The sequence below is a fragment of the Panthera uncia genome, chromosome B4 (genome assembly GCF_023721935.1).
Source record: "Panthera uncia isolate 11264 chromosome B4, Puncia_PCG_1.0, whole genome shotgun sequence".
Taxonomy (NCBI): domain Eukaryota; kingdom Metazoa; phylum Chordata; class Mammalia; order Carnivora; family Felidae; genus Panthera; species Panthera uncia.
In genome coordinates, this window is record NC_064809.1 from 104873457 (window position 1) to 104892759 (window position 19303).

The following is a 19303-nucleotide window of genomic DNA, read 5'->3' on the forward strand; positions in this document are numbered from 1 at the left end:
ATTTTGTACTTTGCCTTTCTAAAAAATGATTGATGTGAATATACTGCCTTTAAAGTGGGTACTGCAAGAATATGCCAAACTCACTACATTTAATTAGTAAAAATGTATTATTTTATAATACTATTAGTTAAAAGGAAAAGGAAAGTGTACCTTTAGCCTATCACACCTTTAAAAACAATAGTTCTAAGGGCACCTGGGTGGCTCAGTCGGTTGAGCTACTGACTTCGGCTCAGGTCATGATCTCACGGTTTGTGAGTTTGAGCCCCATGTAGGGCTCTATGCTGACAGCTCAGGGCCTGGAGCCTGCTTCGGATTCTGTGTCTCCCTCTCTCTCTGCCCCTCCCGCTTGTGCTCTGTCTCTCTCTCTCTCTCTCTCAGAAATAAATAAACATTTAAAAAATTAAAAAAAAAACAATAGTTCTGGCAGAAATTTTTTTTCTGTTTCATGGCAACATTTATTCAAATTAGAGACTGAATGAAAAGCGAGCTAAATAAATAGATTTTATGAAGCATTTTGCCATTAAAAAATTTACTCAAAAATTAAAAAAAAAATTCATTTTGTAGTTAAAAATTGATTAGAAAGATCACTGATTTACATAAAGACTGGCTCATTATCATACCAGCTGCTGAAAAATTTGTGAAACAAGTTTCATGTTGCCAAGCAGAGCTGCAGGCTGTCTTAGATGTAAAAATATCTGCAGGCATGAAAGATGTTCTATGCAATTAGAGTGGAAGGTACAGATCCAAATTTTGGAGCATTTCTCTTGTGGGTGATTTCCATTCCCAGTGAAGATGGAAAGTTATAAGGAAAGCTTACCTGACAAATGTGTACGTCTGGCAACTAAATTGACCTATTCTCAGATGAAAGTATTATTGTAGATAAGGGATCACAGAAACTTAATATAAAAATCATATGAGCTTAATGAATTGGCTTGCCACCAGATGTAAATGTGCATTAAACACTTTTCATAATAAGCTGGAATCAATGGGCGTTTCGGATTTTATTTCAAAGTCCGTATATCCTTTATTCCTGAAAGAGTTAAGGGTTTGGAAACATCGCCATGTGGCTCCACTTGAATTATTTTCCACTAGATAGTAAAATAGTCAAAGATTAACATATCTTTATCTGTAAAACTTCTCAGATTATTTTGCTTTCAAATGGTAACACACATACATACATTCACACACATACACATACCAACCACACCAGAATGTTGCTAAAATAGCTTTATGATTTGCATAATGTTATTATCCATTCTGTGAAGGCTACTAAGGTGACTTTTCAGAAGAAAAAAGTGATGGAATTATCCAATGAACTCAGATTTTGAAAGAGCAGATGCTTCACAAGTATTTTTAAACAGAATTATTTTGTTACATGAAGTTCTACAAAAACTTGTTATTAATCATTTTGTCCCGTGCCCTAAATATCTCCAATCTATAATGTATAGTTACAAATGTTGTCATTTTTTTAACACGAAAAATTCTGGTTTTAATCACATTGAAATTTAAATAGGAATGTAAAGGAATATGTAAGCTGAGCTTCTATAGGTAAAGTGTTGTTATCCCAATAATCCAAGCAAGAGTTTTGCTTCTCTATTGGTTAGACATTATGTCAAATGTACTTTCTGCATAATTGTCTACATCCTTAAAATTCTTGGATTAGTCACCTTCACTAATATGATGGGCTTTAGATCAAAATGACGAAAAAGAAAAAATAGATTAACTTAATTTTCATCTTATAAATTCAAATTATACTTTGTGTTGAATATTTTTTTACTTTAGAACAATGTGTATTTTCCCAGATCCAGGTTAAAATGCATATTGCCCTACATAGAGGGTAAAAACAGGGTATGCATCTTCAATTTGTTGTCAGAATTGAAAGCAATATTATATCATTCATCTTGTTATGTGGCTTAAATTATAAGTTTTTGGACATTTCTGTCTGTTTTGTACTAAAGAATAATGTAACCTTATTTATTTAATTTTTAAAAATGTTTATTTATTTTGAATTTGAGAGAGTACCAACGGGACAGGGCAGAGAGAGAGGGAGAGAGAGAGAATACCAAGCAGGCTCCACACTGTCAGTGTAGAGCCTGATGCGGGGCTTGATCTCATGAACTATGAGATCTCAACCTGAGTGGAAATCAAGACTCAGACACTTAACCGACTGAGCCACGCAGGTGCCCCAAGAATAAAAAAACTTTAAAATCAGTAGAGACCAATAAATTATATTTATTGCACTAATTTTCATATCTTTATGAAAAGAACTATATCCAAGCATGCTGTGTTAACTGCTACCAGGAACTTCTCATGAACATAAATATACATCTCTTTCATGGGGCAAATTTGGACTTAAACTAATATTTTACTCTTTTTTTTTTCCATGTTTCTTTTTCACTGGTAGGTCTCCTTATTGATTGCATATTTACATGAAGAATACAAAGAATATTAAATTCTGTCACCATAAGAATATTACAATTGATGAAAAGATTAAGTGAATTAACCTTTGTAATCACAATACTTTATAAAATAATGAGTATCTATTGCCATAAAACATATCCTTAGATCTCACATGTTTTTTTAAAAAAAAAATTTTAATGTTTTTATTTATTTTTGAGACAGAGAGAGACAGAGCATGAGCAGGGAGGGGCAGAGAGAGAGGGAGACACAGAATCTGAAGCAGGCTCCAGGCTCTGAGCTGTCAGCACAGAGCCCGACGCCGGGCTTGAACTCACAGACTGTGAGATCATGACCTGAGCTGAAGTCGGACGCTTAACCTAGCCACCCAGGCGCCCCAATAGTTTTGTTTTTGTTTTTGTTTTTAATGACAGAAGACTTGATAAGCCAGGGAACTACACAAAAGTTGACATTTTTATTAAGCTTTCTCAAATCTTCATTTAAGAAAACTAATCCAAGAATATTTACTGAGTACTTAGTACAATTAAGGCAGAGTTATACTTAAAATTTGTGTCATATCCTCAAGCAACTCACCATCCACATGTGAGATAATACAAATATACTTGAAAGGAACAGTAAGTGCAAAATTTTGAGGGAGTATTTTAGCATTACATGAGCCTTTTAAGACTTTCACGTCTAGCTGAGTTTATATAAGAACAAATTAAACAAATTAAACAAATGAAATCAAATTAAAATATGGATAAACCTTCAAAATATTTCCAGAAACTGGCTTCTTCTGTCTTCTATCCTTCCATCTCCCTGGTGTGAACCACCTTCTGTCTCTCGTCTATGCTACTCAAATAGCCTCCTACCTGGTTGACTTAATCTTGCTCTATCCCTCTACACTTCATTTCTAATAGTAGCTGAAATAGTACTTTGAAATATAAGTCATAACCTGTCCCTCTCATTCTTAAAAATCTGCAATTTCATTCAGAGTACAGTCAAATTCCACAAAATGTCCTACAAGGTTCTCCATGATCTGCTCTCCATCCCTGAACACACTGCACGAGCTTATGTGCAATTCTTGTTCATCCCCTTTGCTCACTCAGCTCCTACCATGTTGGCTTCCTTCATGCTCTCGAATACACTAAACATGTTCCACCCTTAGGAGGGACTTAGCAATGGTTGTTCCCTCTGCTTGGAACACTTCACACCAAATATCTGCAAGTCAATGTCCTCATCTCCAACTCTGTTCAAGTATCCTTGATCATTCTGTTTTAAATTGCATCCTGCCCTTCAGCACTCCCTAATAATTCTCCCTAATTATTCTTTTTCCATAGCATTTATTGTGTTCTAGTGAACTATAATTATTTGTTATATTTATTGTTTTTTTTTCTTTACGCTCATAAGGTTAAGATTCTTTGTATTTCCAGCTGATGTATCTCAAGCCCATAGAGCAATGCAGGATTCGTAGTGGGAACTTCATAAAGATGTGTAGGGTAAATAATCAAATGACTATGTAAACAAATAGGAAATACAAGAGTTTTTTTTTTCCCCCTGAAAAGGTCAATTTTTACTAAAATGGAAGTTACCTATATTGTGTTTGGATTTTGTTTATTTTTTAAAAATATTCTTTCATTTCCAATTATAAACTTTTGCTAGAAAGGCTAAAACACTTGCACCAATGCATGTAGAAAGGGTAAGAAATCATAGAAAAAGTATCAATGAACTTCTCTTCACTATTATTGATCAAATTCAGAAGTTCAAAGTTAAAGTCTAATTATTTTGCTATTTACTATTCAAAAAGAAATATCTCTTGTGATGCTATATTAGATAAATTATTAGTTTGATTTTCTAACAGGTAGATCAAAGCTTGGGCTTTGGGCCACTTTCAGAGAGGAGACACCTTATGTAAGTTTATGGAATGAAGAAACTGAATAGCTTCTTCTTTTTGATGAAAACAGACTTCTGATACCTGTTCTGTTCCTATTCCCCTTTCAGTGGTGCTGGCACTTCCATTTTTTTCCCATCAGGACGTACATCATGGGTATATGCTTAAGGATATAAACCGAATTATATGAAACACATCCTTATGTTAACTAAAACTCTACTCCTTTCTCTTCTACCAACCCCCCCCCAAACCCATATTGGAATACTAGTATAGTAAATAATTTTGTAGCTAATCTCATTTATTTTCATAAAAATATTTATAAATTCACAAACATTCGTTCTTTGCCTACCTGTGAATACAAGGGAGGGATATAGAATAGATGCCAAAGCAGCAGTAAAAAATCACTACTTGGTCAAATTCTGAGCATGTCTTTCAGAAGAACAAAAGTAGGTGTTGTGTTCAACTGCTGCATACTGGCAGCTGACTAGAACTTTGATTAATTGTTTGATTGATGCATTTATTCAGTAGTTACTGATTTTCATGACTCAATATATTGTTTAACAGAGTGCAAATATAAGACAAGACATGGTCCTTGTTTTATTTAAATTTTTTTTTTTTTTTTTTTTTTAGAGAACACGAGCCGAGGGGTAGGGGAGCAGGAGGGACAGAGAGAGAGGGGAACAGAAGATCCAAAGAAGGCTCTGAGCTGACAGCAGGGAGTCTGATGTGGGGCTCGAACCCACAAACCTTCAGATCATGACCCGAGCCAAAGTAGGACACTCAAACGACTGAGCCACCCAGGTGCCTCAACATGGTCCTTGTTTTAAAAGAGAAAAAAAAAAATCATTAACTATTAAAAGAGGGGGGGACATAAGAAGCAAAATTAGAGTATAACATACTAATTTCCAACATGTAAGCAAAAATTCCATAGAAGAAATAGAATGAAAATTTCTCCCCGCTGGAAACAAGGAGCCAATGCTCACTAAAGTTTAGCTCCATGGGTACCATATTCTGAGCATTTTATTATTTTGATTTTGTGATACCTTCTTTGCCTTAAATTTACATAAGAATATGCACTTGTAAACCAAACCTTCCATGCCGATATCAATATGGCATTTCTGGAATGCACACCTAAGTATGTCTGTGTGCTTAGAACCCTCCAATTCCTCCTCCTCCTACCAGTGACTACAGGCCTGTTCTAACTCAAACCTCAGCCTTTATGTCTCTTATTCCTCTATCACACTTTGCTTTTCTAAGATCAACCAGCTCACTTTTCCAAGGACTGTGCTCCTTTTCGGTTCAACAATATGGAAAACCTTATAGCTCCCTCCAAAACAAACCATGCTTTTTCGAATCTTTGCTTATGCTGTTTTTCTTGCCTAGAATAAAATCACAACTTTTTTCCCTAGTAAACTCTGTTTATCTTTTAAAACTTACTTATGTCCGTATTTTACGAAGCCTTCTCTGAGGCCACAGTCACGCATTTCTACTTGCACCCCTGGAATTGCATTTAAGTTTTTCTTTTACATTCATCATAATGTACTTTAAATGCTTTTTTTTTTTTTTTTTTTTTTTTTTTTTTTTTTGAGAGAGAGAGAGAGAGTTCAGGCATGAACACACTAGTGGGGAGGTGAGAGGGAGACAGAGGATGGGAAGGGGGCTCTTTGCTGGATTCTGAGCCGGCACTCAACAGTGAAATCATGACCTGAGCCAAAATCAAGATTTGGGCTCTTAAACGACTGAACCACCCAGGCACCCCTCATCACAACACATTTTAAATGTTTGATGATTTCCCTGTGTCTGGAGCACCTTGAGAACAAAAGGCATAACATTCATTTATATTTCCATTATCTCTCACAATACTGGCATACACTACCTGATCAATAAATACTAAGTAATTAAAATAAGTATAACTTGGCCATTTCATAAGTTGTTGTTGGTGCCAATAGAAATGTTTTTAAATCATCTATGTTTATCATTTACCTCTCAATAAGAGCTAGTTTACCAGAATCTCCTGACTTAAACAAATTCATGATTTTATGTTAGATTCATAGGAAAAAAAACACATTAGTACATTAAGGTTACTCTTTAATTTTTTTTAAATTTATTTTTATTTTTACATTTTTTTTAGTGTTTATTTATTTTTGAGAGAGAGTCAGAGCACAAGAGGGGGAGGGGCAGAGAGAGAGGGAGACACAGAATCCAAAGCTGGCTCCAGGCTCTGAGCTGTGCACAGAGCCCAAAGTAGGGCTTGAACCCAGGAATTGTGAGATCATGGCCTAAGCTGAAGTTGTATGCCCAATCAACTGAGCCACCTGGGAGCCCCAAGTTTATGTTTTATTTCTGAGAAAAAGAGAGAGAGAGAGACAGACAGACAGGGAACAAGTGGGGTAGAGGCAGAGAGAGAGGAGGCAGAGAGCCCCAAGCAGGCTTTGGCTCAAAGAACTGTGAGATCATGACTTGAGCTGGAATCAAGAGTTGCCTGCTTAACTGACTGAGCCACCCAGGCACCCCTAAGTTTACTCTTTAAAACAGGAATTATACCTTAGAGAATGTGATCTCCGTGTAACTAACTACTTTTCAAGCTTACAACTTTGAAATATGTTATACACAATTAACTCTCTTCTATTATATCTTCATCTGGAATCACTTTTCAAAACTATCAACATTTATCTAACTTTCATTCACAACTCCCAAGTCAGGTAAGTATGTATCTTTGTTTCCAAGTGAAGTAATTGCTAGGTACCCCATGAAATAGTTTCCAAGTGATGGAGTACCCAAGCTGGCAAAGAAAATTTGTTACTTTAAAAGGTGTATATTAGGGGCGCCTGGGTGGCTCAGTCAGTTAAGCGCCCAACTTTGGCTCAAGTCAGGATCTCAGGATTCCAGAGTTTGAGCCCTGCCTTGGGCTCTGTGCTAAGAGCTCAGAGCCTGGAACCTGTTTCAGATTCTGTCTCTCTCTCTCTCTCTCTCTCTGCCCCTTCCCAACTCACACCCTGTCTCTCTCTCTGTCTCTCAAAAATAAATGAACATTAAAAAAATTTAAAAAATAAAATAAAAGGTACATATTAACTTTCTATTTGTAAGAAAGATTGACACCTGAATTGCCTAGATTGTTATTATTTCAGGTGGGAAAGGAAATATAAAAAAACCCAGTGATATTACAACAAAAGTTGATTCTACTGCTCTTTGTGTATTGACTTATTTCAGTGCATCATATTTCTCTAATCTCACTGACTTAACACATTGGCCCATTGGTCCAGGTTTACAGATCTTTACCTCTTGAGAAATGATCCCATATTTGTTGCCTGACAATATGTGAACCATTACTATTAAAGTAATTCATCTGCTACTGAGAATTAGTTTTATAGTCATCAGATCATACCAGCGAAATAGTATGATTAAATTAGAATGTTGATTTCTAGGTCAGAGGTTTCTTTAGTTATTGTAGTGATTTGTCTGGGGGTAGGGAGATAAGTTGAAAGGAAGAATTCCTTACTGCCCTCATATTTTAAAAAATCGGGGGCAAAATCTTAATATTCCTAAATTACAGATTAATTTTAATACAAATAATAAAGTTAGTTTATAATACAAAGAAAGTGACACACAAAATCTATAGCTGGATGACAATATCCACTAGACGAGTCTGACAGGGGTGTAGGTCTAGTATTAACTTTAAGAGACAATTTATCTTACACTGGTTCAGTTTGGAAACTACAAAGTCGGTAGCAATTATGACTTCAACCTACTTTTGAAGACATGTATGAATCTACAATCAAGGTATAGCAAACATCAGCACATCTTTTTACCCTTAAACATGGTCACATTGGTGTTTGGAATTGAAAGCAATGTTTTGTGATTTTGGACGTGTGGCTGGGAAAAGAAAACAGAAGACTGTGTTAAAAAGCCAGTTTCACTGATCAACATATTAGTACTAAACAACGTCTGGACTCCGTGATTTTGTGTCCTTTCCTGTGTTAATATCACGATCTCCAAAATCTGTATTTGTGTCTGTAATTGTCATCATCCACCACCCAATTTCAAAAGCAATCTCTGCATATTCTGTGTTCCTCACTTTGTATTCTAAACCCAGATGCTATACTAATTTTACAATCCCATTTCCCAATAATATTATTGCCTAAAACTGGACACTGAATATGATGTTATATACAGATATTTATAGGTAGAATTAAAAAAAAAAGAGGCTAGCGACATAGAGATGTTATTTATCTGGGCAATACAATAGTAAAAGATGGACATTATAAATCCAGCTTTGTTACCAGCCCTTAAGTCAGTATTGAAAAATGTGCAGGTCTTCCCATATACCCAACATAATTCTCCATAAACATTTCTGCACATACATAGATGTCACTCTGGTAGGGGTATGTGTTGTCTATTAGAAATTAAAGCCTGTAAATGATGTTTGATGGAAGCAAATTAGGTAATTGATAATTAACCAGGAGCAGAGGGAGGGATAAAAATTGCTACAAATTTGTTGCCAAGTTCAATACCTCTGAAAAGGATGGATTTGTTAACACTACTACCTAGTGCTTTTTGCCACAATTATTTGTAGCCAAGCTTTCCAAGCATAGTTAAATAGCCCACTGTTGGCACTTTAATCCAGTGTTGTATTTTCTCAGCAGCCAAATGTGTTGGGTCTATACACAGATGCTGGCAGTAACCAGAGGCATTGGAAACAGTGAATGCATAATATCCTTCCTGATATAACCTCATAAGATCATCAAATATGGTTATAATTTTCACTTTAGAAATTAGGCCATTCTTTAATAACTTAAGTTAAAATAACTTAAGTTAAGTGCATTGCTAAGGAGATTAGTGCTAATAGAATACTTTGTATAATCAAAAAACACAAATGATCAAATGATCATGTATAAAACCACATGAAATCATTTGATCTCTATAGTGATTTTCATGTTTATACCATTTATATTATATATTACATTAAAAGTGATTGACCACATGAAGAAATAAAAAATACTATTGTAGTAAAGTTAATATAGGTTTAAAATGGAGCAATTAATGTGTTTGTAATATTGTGCTGGTACTTTTTTAAAATTTTATAAATGCATTTTCTTTTTATTTTAGTTAAGTTATAACCCAAGCCATCAAATATGGTACACATTTCTTTTAAAATACAAATCATGCTTCCAGGAAAATTTGTACAAGCTCAAAAATTTCAGTTAAATGTTAGAAAAGATAAAGAAAACCATAGTTGGGTAAAATGAACTTAACTATATTTCTATTACATGGCACTTATGTGAAACAAAATTAAGATTTTTAAATGAATGGAATAGTCAAATATTCTTATGGTGTGGTGTACTTTCTTCTAAGACATGCCTCCTTTTTTCAGTTTAGTGTATACTTAATATTGCACAGCAATCACTTATGTAATAGAAATACCTTTCTTTATTTACCTATTAAGCTCATATTTATTCATTCCCTTCTATATGCCCTACATTGAATTTTTTTTAAGGAATGAAGTACATAGTGTGTGTCTTATGTTTTGTTTGTAGTTAGCATCAATTCCTTTGAGAAAAATGCTCATTTCTTATACCACGAAATTCTGATAAAGTGGCCCATTGAGGAGCCCTACCTCTCCCATTACAGTGGTGAGCATGTGATCCAGGCCAATAACAACAACAACAAAAAAAATGATTTCATTTCTCTGGCTAATTGGTGTTCTTTTTAGGGTTTGATATAAGTGCTGAGAGAGCGAGAGAGAGAGATGCTCTCTCTCTCGCTCTCTCTCTAGGAAAGTAAGCTTCATAGATGTAAGCCCAAAGGTGCTAGTAGCTGAGAGAGGTTGCCTCGGAATGAAGTCTACACAGAGGTAAGCTTAGACAAGATGTGCAAAAAGCAACTGCAGCCACTTGAGAATGATCAGAAGAATCAAAGAATTAGTCAAATTGGAACATGATCTTGAGCAATAAATAGGATACTAATACGTATAGATGAGTGGGAATATTTCAGGCTTGAAGGAAAGCACAGACACGTGTGGAGAAGTAATTAAGTTCCTTCCTTGTTTCCTTCTCTCTTTGCTGTCTGCCTTCCTGCCTTCCTTCTTTCCTTCTCTGTCTTTTTTCTTCCTTCCCTTTCTCCACTGCCCTATACATTCCCCCCCCCCTTTCTTCCTCCCTTAAGTATTTTGGGGATAACCATAAACCATAATGGATATTGAGAACAAAATTGGAGAATAAAATTGAGAATAAACTTGGAGTCCCTAACCCCCAGGATTGTAGGGTCCAAATGCAATACTTCTGTATTTCTTTGATGGAAGTGAAAATGATTTACACAAATCCCCCCCTTTTTTTTCTGTCCCATCTAACATTCAGGTAATAGAACAATTCTAGAAATAGAAATATATATGTTTTTAAAAGAACACATTTTGTGGAAAGTGGTTTTAAGTCCTTGAGCTATGTCAAGAAACCACAATTTATAAATTATCTATTTAGAATAAGATAATTTAGATAAGCAGAAGATAAATGAATTGTTTTTTACATAAAATGTCTAGATTTCTTTGAAAGTATAATATAATTAATAAATGCTAAGTTCTTCTGACTCTACTGCTATGCCACATGACATGCATCTTGAAAATAACATTTTCAGAAACTTATTTAAAAACTGTGATACTGATGATTTTTAATATGACTTAACTAATTACCAGATGAAACTTGTGAGTAGAAAGTCAAGTAGAAAGGTATTTGTTTCCAAAAAGTGGATAATTTGATGAAAAAAAGAGAGGAATAATAGATAAAAAAATTTTAAATTACACACACAGACACACACACACAGACATACACACACAGTGGAAATGTTTCCACACTGTTAAAAGATCAATCTCACCTTAATGTGACAAAAATTTAACTTCAATTAATTTTAACAATTCTGAGAAATTAAATTAATAGCCAAACTAGAGAGAGAGCCCAAATGTCCATTAGCTGATTAATGAATAAAGAAGATGTGGCATATATATATATATATATATATATATGATGGATTATTACTTAACCATCAAAAAGAATGAAACATTGCCATTCGCAACGATGTGGATGGAACTAGAATGTATTATGCTAAGCAAAATAAGTCAGTCAGAGAAAGGAAAATACCATATGATTTCACTCACACATGAAATTTAAGAAACAAAATGGTAAACATATGAAAAGGGGGGGGAGAGGAGAGAGGGAAGCAAGCCACAAGAGACTCTTAACAATAGAGAAAAAAATGAGGGTTGATGGAAGGAGGTGGGTGGGAGATGGGCTAGATGGGTACTAAGAAGTGTACTTGTGATGAGCACTGGGTGTTGCATGTAAGTGAGGAGTCACTGACTTCTCCTGAAGCTAATACTTGCACTAAAATTTAAATAAATAAAAAAATAAACAATAAAAACAGATAAATAGATCGATGATAGATAGATCTTCAAAATAGTGGAATCTTCTTTTTTTTTATATTCCCATCTATGAAATTGCTTGCATTTTATGGCCAGAAAATACTGACAGATAATCAAAAATGTTAATTTCATAACTCTTTATGATAAAATGGAGAATGGAATTAAGATTTAGATATTCAAAGTTATTTCTATTCAATATGCTTTGGTTTATTGTTTTCCCAATTTGACCTTGGTCTATAGCTAAAAGTATTTTTTCTATTATAAACTGTATTCTTAAAATATGCATTTCACAAATTTGCCTCTTAAAATAGAAAATAAATTTCCACGTAAATTACTCTACTTACTTATATTACCTAAAAATAAGGACAGTAAAGTGAAAACTTTGCAATTAACTATTTCATTTAATATGAAATTTACACAATATTATTTTAACAGATGTTTGCTTCACCATTTACACTGTTTAAGCACACAATAACCAATTTTGTCAGGTTTGAACTGAAGTGTTTTTAATAAAAATTTAAGATAAAAATGATGTTTGACTATAGTAGAAATACGCATTATTCTATTATTTAATGAAGTGCCCATAATTATACATATATAGGTAGTTCATAAATTATAAACATAATTTTTCCAAAACTTTACTTATGCAAAGAAAAACAATGGTGACTTTCCTAAACAACTCCACAAATATTTCATCCACAAATCAGATGTCCTAGAACACATGAATACTGTATTACTCTCTGTGTGTAAGGCTACTCAGAGAACATAAGATTAAAAATTGAAACTGTAATGGGGCACCTGGGTGGCTCCACTGGTTAAGCCTCTGACTCTTGATTTTGGTTCAGGTCATGATCTCACAGTTCCTGAGACTGAGCCCCGCGTTGGGCTCTGTGCTGACAGCATGGAACCTGCTGGGGATTTTCTCTCCCTCTCTCTCTCTCTACCCCTCCCGTGCTTGCACACACACTCTCTCTGTCTCTCAAAATAAATAAACATTTTATAAATGAAAATTTAAGAACAATGTAGTTGAACAAAATGCAATAGGAATTACTGATGAGAAAGAAATTGAAAGGAGCATTTTATTTGGTTTTTCAAACATTTCTCTGGGTAAATACATACTATTAAAGCAAGGATATGTTTTTACAACAATATTACAGTATTGGACATTGTGGTAACCTCTAATTATCCATAACTTTCTTTCCAAAATGTTAGCCCAGTGGTTTGTAAGACTGATCTCAGCTCTAGTTCTGTGATCTGATTAGTCTAAGCACTTGTCCTCAATGCTGCCAGCACATTAGAATGAACAGGAAGGGTTCTTAAAACTGCTGATGCTACAGGCTCACTTCTATGGCCTCCGATTAGTAGCTTTTGCTTCTCAGGTCTCTATTGTGTAGCCGTAAATGAGAATCACTGGTCTAAGTTAATCACAATACTATTAATCTACCCAGTGAATGTTTTGGGAATCAGGATTGGTTCAGATCTGGATATGATTTGTAGGTTCTTGTTAGACCGTGTCCCTTTGTCTCTCTGGGCAAGTCAGAGACCAGATGGCCATTCCAGATGAAAGCTGTAATGCACTGTCTGTGGGTGAGGCTTAGTGACTACAGATAAACTGCATAAGACATAGAAAGGTACATTTTTAGAAAATACATCTGATATTCACATTTTAGATCCCAATGTCATGGTTTATTAGAGCCAAATTTGGTAGTTTTGTAAGTTAAGGAAATGAGAACATCAGAGTGAGCTGGAGAGGGATATAACTTGGTAGGCCCACCCTCAGGACTTCCCAAAAGCTGGAAGGACTGTAGTATTGCCACAACATGACCAGACACGACTAGGAAAACTAGAAGACATCACTAATTACATATCCCAGCTGATATCTCTCCTCAGTACGGGCGTTCTTCCTTGGTGAGCTGACTTACCTGACAGAGATGTGATGTGAAAGGTATGCTTACGCAGGACACGACCTTTTCCATCCTAGGAAGAGTTAGAAGAGTAAGGTGGAGTTTAAGACAATACCTTAGTTACACGGAAGACTAAGTAGAGGAGGCCTAATTTATGATGAGCCCTAATCTTAAAATATACATTTTAAGATTTCTTCCCAGGTGCCTGGATGGCTCAGTGGGTTAAACGTCTGACTCTCAGTTTCAGTGCAGGTCATGTTTTCAGTTCGTGAGTTCGAGCCCTGCATCGGGCTCTGTGCTGATGGTACAGAGCCTGTTTGGGATTCTCTCTTTCTCTGCCCCTCCCACGTCATTCTCTCTCTCTCTCTCTCTCTCTCTCTCTCTCTCTCTCACCTCCCCCTCTCTCTCTCAGGGGGAAAAAAAAAGAAGAAGAAGAGAAAGAAGAGATTTCTTCCCCATGTCCTATGATTAGAGTTCTTGCAGGTCAGCTTGTGACTGTTCTCAGGGATTTTTGAAGTGCCCCAAACCTGGTCTCCCAACTTCCAATGTTTGTCAAGCTGTTGGTTTTAACAGCTATCATAGTTGGGAAGCTGTTGGTTTTTCAAGGCTACTGTGGAGTTGGGAAAGGGAAAGATAAAATGCTGCAAAATTCGCTGTTTTTCATCAAGATTCTATAATTTCTCTTGAGTAAATACTCCTCAGATTACTGCAAGCCTTTAATTAATCATTGAAAATGTGATTTTTAATAATTATCTATAGTTTTCTCATTGCTCTTATGGAGAAATAGATTTCCATTGTCTTTACTGCACCACTCCAGAAATACTGTGTTCCACCCATTTTGAAGGACTTTTATCTACTTTATCTCCAGTGGGAATTTGATATAAACATAGATGCTATCTCCTTACTCTAGATAGTTAGAGCCCTTCCTGTGGTTATAATTAGATCAAGACGGAAAATCTTTGTGTAGCTTCTGGGGTCAATTATAAAGAATATTTCAGTGATTATGGCATTAAATGTGATAGACTAGATATAATTTTATATTGCACTGACAGATGATGAATTTCTTTTTTTTAAATATTTTCGGAGAAGAAGGAATTGAGATAAGTGGGGAATACTATTTGTCAGAACACATATATAAATCAAGAATTCTAAATGAGAGAAGGCTGAAGTCTAGAGCTAACAAATTAAATAGAACCCCATATGATGTCATCAGAGCATTTCTTCCTGGAACTTATTAAGATGAGTATGAAAATTTGTGGGAGGAGAGAGCTACTCGGCACTAATCATCTAGAACGAATAGAACGAATAATCAGAACCTACTGATTAACAAAAATGACATAAAGAAATCATATGGCAGTAGTAATGTAAAGGCAAGGAAGGAAGTTATAATCAGAAAGGAATAAAAGCTTTCCCCAGGAGAATCCTGAGACGTGGACTAAAATAAATGATAATATCCTATATATTAACCAGAGTAATTAATACCAGTTTCTGCAACAGATCACCCCCAAAGTTTAGATACTTACCACAAGGTTTGTTTCTCATTCACATCATATCCAGTGTGGCTCAGGTGGCTCTTCTACAAGAACTTTGCTCTAACTAAAGTCTGAACAATCCAGACTGTTTCCGTTTTGCAACTCCACCTTCTCAAATTGTTTCCAGTGACACAGAGTAGAAAAAAGATGAAGTGAAGACACTCATGCACTCTTGGCTGCCTTAACATAAAGTGACCCATATCTTTTTTTTTTCCCTCACGGTAAATTGGTGGCAAGTTATCCCATTTACCCTTTACATGTGAGTTTTCTGAAATATAGAGGGACACTTGGATATTCGATGAACACTGACAATCTCTACCAGACTTTTACAATCTAAAAACTGAACACTCAACAGTGCAACTAACTCTTCTATTGTCTTGCTGGTCTAATTTGATGTTTCTACCTTTCACCTTGTCATTTCTATTAGTTAGGGTCAGTTTCTGCTGACTTTCTCTTCTTAGTTGTTAATTGCTGAAACTTAAAAAATGTATCTACTTAATGCAGCTTGATTTTTTCTATATAAATGATTGAAATGATTGTAATTATATATCTGCTCCTACTCTATAAGAAAAGTTATAGGAAATTAGATATCACTTTAAAGTAGGGAAGAAAGTAAAATAACATTTTGAGCATTTGATCATGTCTCTTATAATCTTTTTTATGCTACTGTCAATTGTTATTTGACCAAATCTACATTTTACACATGCAGTACAATCTTCTTTACCCTCCTAAATCTAAAGGATGATTTATACATTATACATTTGCTGAGACTCGTTTGTTCAGAGAATTTTTTTCTGTATATAATACTGTAGTAACAAGTTATTTCAGTAGACATTAACTCTTTAAGCTGAACAGATTCTAGACACTAATGACTCGCAGTTTCTAACTGCAGTAGGAAAGGTTATTTGATTTGAGCTTAATTTGTCATTGATACAAATCTGGATTGTAAGACTTAAAGGGGCAGGGACGGTGCCTCTTTTTACATTAAAAACTTCTTTTTACATTATAGTAAAAACACGTAACATGATAGCTACTCTCTTAGAAAATGTGAGTACACAACAGAGTATTGTTAACTCTGCACAACAATGTTGTACAGCAGATCTCTGGAACTTATATCTTACATAACTAAAAGTTTATACCCTTTGAACAACAATGCCCTACTCCAGCCCTTGGCCACTATTACATTCTTGTTTTTTTTGTTTTTTTTTTTAATGAGTTTGACTATTCTAGAAACCTCACACAAATGGAATCACGCAAGATTTGTCCTTCTGTGACTGGATTATTTCACGCAACATGATATTCTACAGGTTCCTTCATGTTGTCGCATATGTAATAATTTTCTTCTTTATCAGGGATCGGGCCTCTTTCCATTACTGTTATGTCTAACATAGTGCCTGCCATGTAAAATTCATTCTGTAAATACTTGTTGAACAAGTTAATTAATTCTAGATTAAATATGAATACCATAATCAGATCTATTAATTCTATGAGTCATTGTTCACTTTTTTATCTCATTAATTAGCTAAAGGTACGTATTTTCCTTTTTCTAGCTCCAAGTTTCCTTTGTCTTTTCTCCGAATCCGGCTGACACTTTCTATCTGTGTCTATAACGTCACGGTGGTGAACCACAAATATTTGGTGTGATAGAGCAGGAGCAGTAGTTCACATACACACCCCATTTACTCTCTGTAGGCACTGAACTTGATGTACATGAACTCATTCCTCCAGATGAAGATTGTTCTTAATATGCCCATTTCACAGGTAATATATCTAAGGTACGGAGACACTAGTAATGTGCTCAAGGTCACATAGCTAGTAAACAGCATGACTAGGATGTTAATCTCGCCTATCAGACTCCAGAAAGTGTATTCTAACACAAAGGTCTAGCCACTGTAATGTTATGCTGCCTCACTCCTACGCTGTGACTAAAACCATGATTTACTTTCAGTCAACATAATTCTCACGGGTGTCATAAGGGACTTTTCTTGGAGAGATGCCTATAAAGAACTGATGTTTACATTTCAATTTGTTTTCTTTAAAAGTTAATGCCTCTATTTTAAAAGTTACGTTTTCTCTCTACGAAATTTGGAATCAGGCTCAGATTTAAAGCTTTAGATTTGCCTCATTTCAGCTATGCCCTTTTCAGTAGTTACTTATTTTTACCCCTTTTAGCACAATTTTTTTTTAACCTGTGACATAGCTAACTTGTAGGCTTTCTATGAGGTTAAATAAGACAAACAAACAAAAATGCCTTAAGTTTTAGCAGTGTGTGAAATGCAGCCGCCTTTCAATAAATATAAGTCATAATAACAGTTCTTTAGGACTTCATCAACAAGTTTGGTTTTACAGTACTAGGTAGGAAAGTGGTTTTCAGCAGAACATAATATCCATTCCCATAAGGATTATAACATAATTATTATTTTTGCAATGTTTGTGCCAAATATTCTCCCATATTTAGTTAAGGTTTGTGGTTCAATATCCTGAGTAGCCTTCTATAAAAACTCATGGTTAAATAAATGGGTAGCATAGAAAGGTTACATAATGCTTTATTATTAAGTTGCAATGATACGCTTTTATTTCAAGGCAGGTGGATAAAAAGGCCTCTAAGTAAGCTTGTCTTTAAATATGCGATATTTACATGAACACATAGTATTAAGTATCACATGAACACATATACTGAGATCATTACATTGATTCTTTAAAAGTACATATGCATCAACAGTGCACTTCTAGTTTTATTTCCATTGGTAACCTTGTTTAATGTCAGATTTCTTCACATCTTTAAGAAAAAGGACATTAAAACCCCTTAATTCCATTTTATACTAAAAAAAAATGTCAACCAAAAAGCTGTCTCCTACAGGAAATAATAGCATGTTTAACTTGTAAATGCCACAGGATTTATTTTAGAATTGTAGACTAATGTTCAGTTATGAATGTACACTTTGAGGATTAGCCTGTGGGTACAGGAAACAACATGTTCAAGAGATCTCCTGTTCAGAACAGTAAAATACCTAGAGCATTATGAGGCTTAATTGAATAAAATTTCACCATAGACACACATTTATGAGCTTACAACTCTTGACAAGTTAAAACTTCATCAAGAATTCAACGTCAAATAGAAATTAATTTCTACCAGCAACGTTGCGTGAAACCCTAAGCTAGACAGGACGATTTTACTGACACCTACGTTCTTTGTCCAAGTTGCAGTTGCCCCAAAGCTAACTTAAAAATGAGTCTCTGTTTTCTTCATTCTTTTTTAAAGGAGGTATCATAAATAACTGACACCACATTCTCAGGAGATTGTTTTCCAAAGGGCAAGATTTTTAAATTCTATCTTCCTAGAACAGAATCAGGATAGTAAAACATCCACATAGGTAGTTCCAAAATACTCTTAGTTCTTCATCAATTAATAGTAAGGAATGTAAGAATAAATATATTAGCTATATTAAAAATATTTTTTTATTTAGACAAATTTAGTCCTTATTCAAAATCTCCTCGAACAAAACATGGCTTATAGGTTAAACAATCATTAAACGTCAGTTGTGTATTGATTGGTCTAGTATGTAAAGTGCATATTACTTTCTTATTAATTAAAAATCCCAAATGTCCATCATCTGATGAATGGATAAAGAATATGTGGTTTACATATACAATGGAATACTACTTGGCAATGAGAAAGAATGAAATCTTGCCATTTGCAACAAAATGGATGGAACTGGAGGGTATTATGCTAAGTGACATAAGTCAGAGAAAGATAGCATATGTTTTCAATCATATGTGGAATTTGAGAAACTTAACAGAAGATCATGGGGGAAGGGAAGGGGAAAAAATAGTTTCAGAGAGGGAGGCAAAGCGTAAATGACTCTTAAATACAGAGAACAAACTGAGAGTTGATGGGTGGGAGGAGAGGGGAAAATAGGTGATGGGCTTTGAGAAGGGCACCTGTTGGGATGAGCACTGGGTGTTGTATGTAAGCAGTGAATCATGGGAACCTACTCCAAAGCCAAATACACTATATACACTGTATGTTAGCTAACTTGGCAATAAATTATATTTCAAACAAATAAATAAACAAACATTAAAAAAATATTATTCAGCCATAAGAAACAAGGAAATCCTGCCATTCGTAACAACATGGATGAAACTTGAAGGCATTATGTTAAGTGAAATA

At 34.8% G+C, this 19303-nt stretch overlaps 1 long non-coding RNA gene across 1 annotated transcript; it reads right to left on the reverse strand.

The window, feature by feature from the left end:
* Positions 1 to 4923: 4923 nt before the first annotated feature.
* Positions 4924 to 15263, reverse strand: LOC125920440 (uncharacterized). Its single transcript, XR_007457050.1, has 3 exons — positions 15124 to 15263; positions 13619 to 13673; positions 4924 to 5105 (listed from the first exon to the last, which is right to left on the reverse strand). It is a non-coding gene; the product is annotated as an uncharacterized LOC125920440 (long non-coding RNA).
* Positions 15264 to 19303: the final 4040 nt, after the last annotated feature.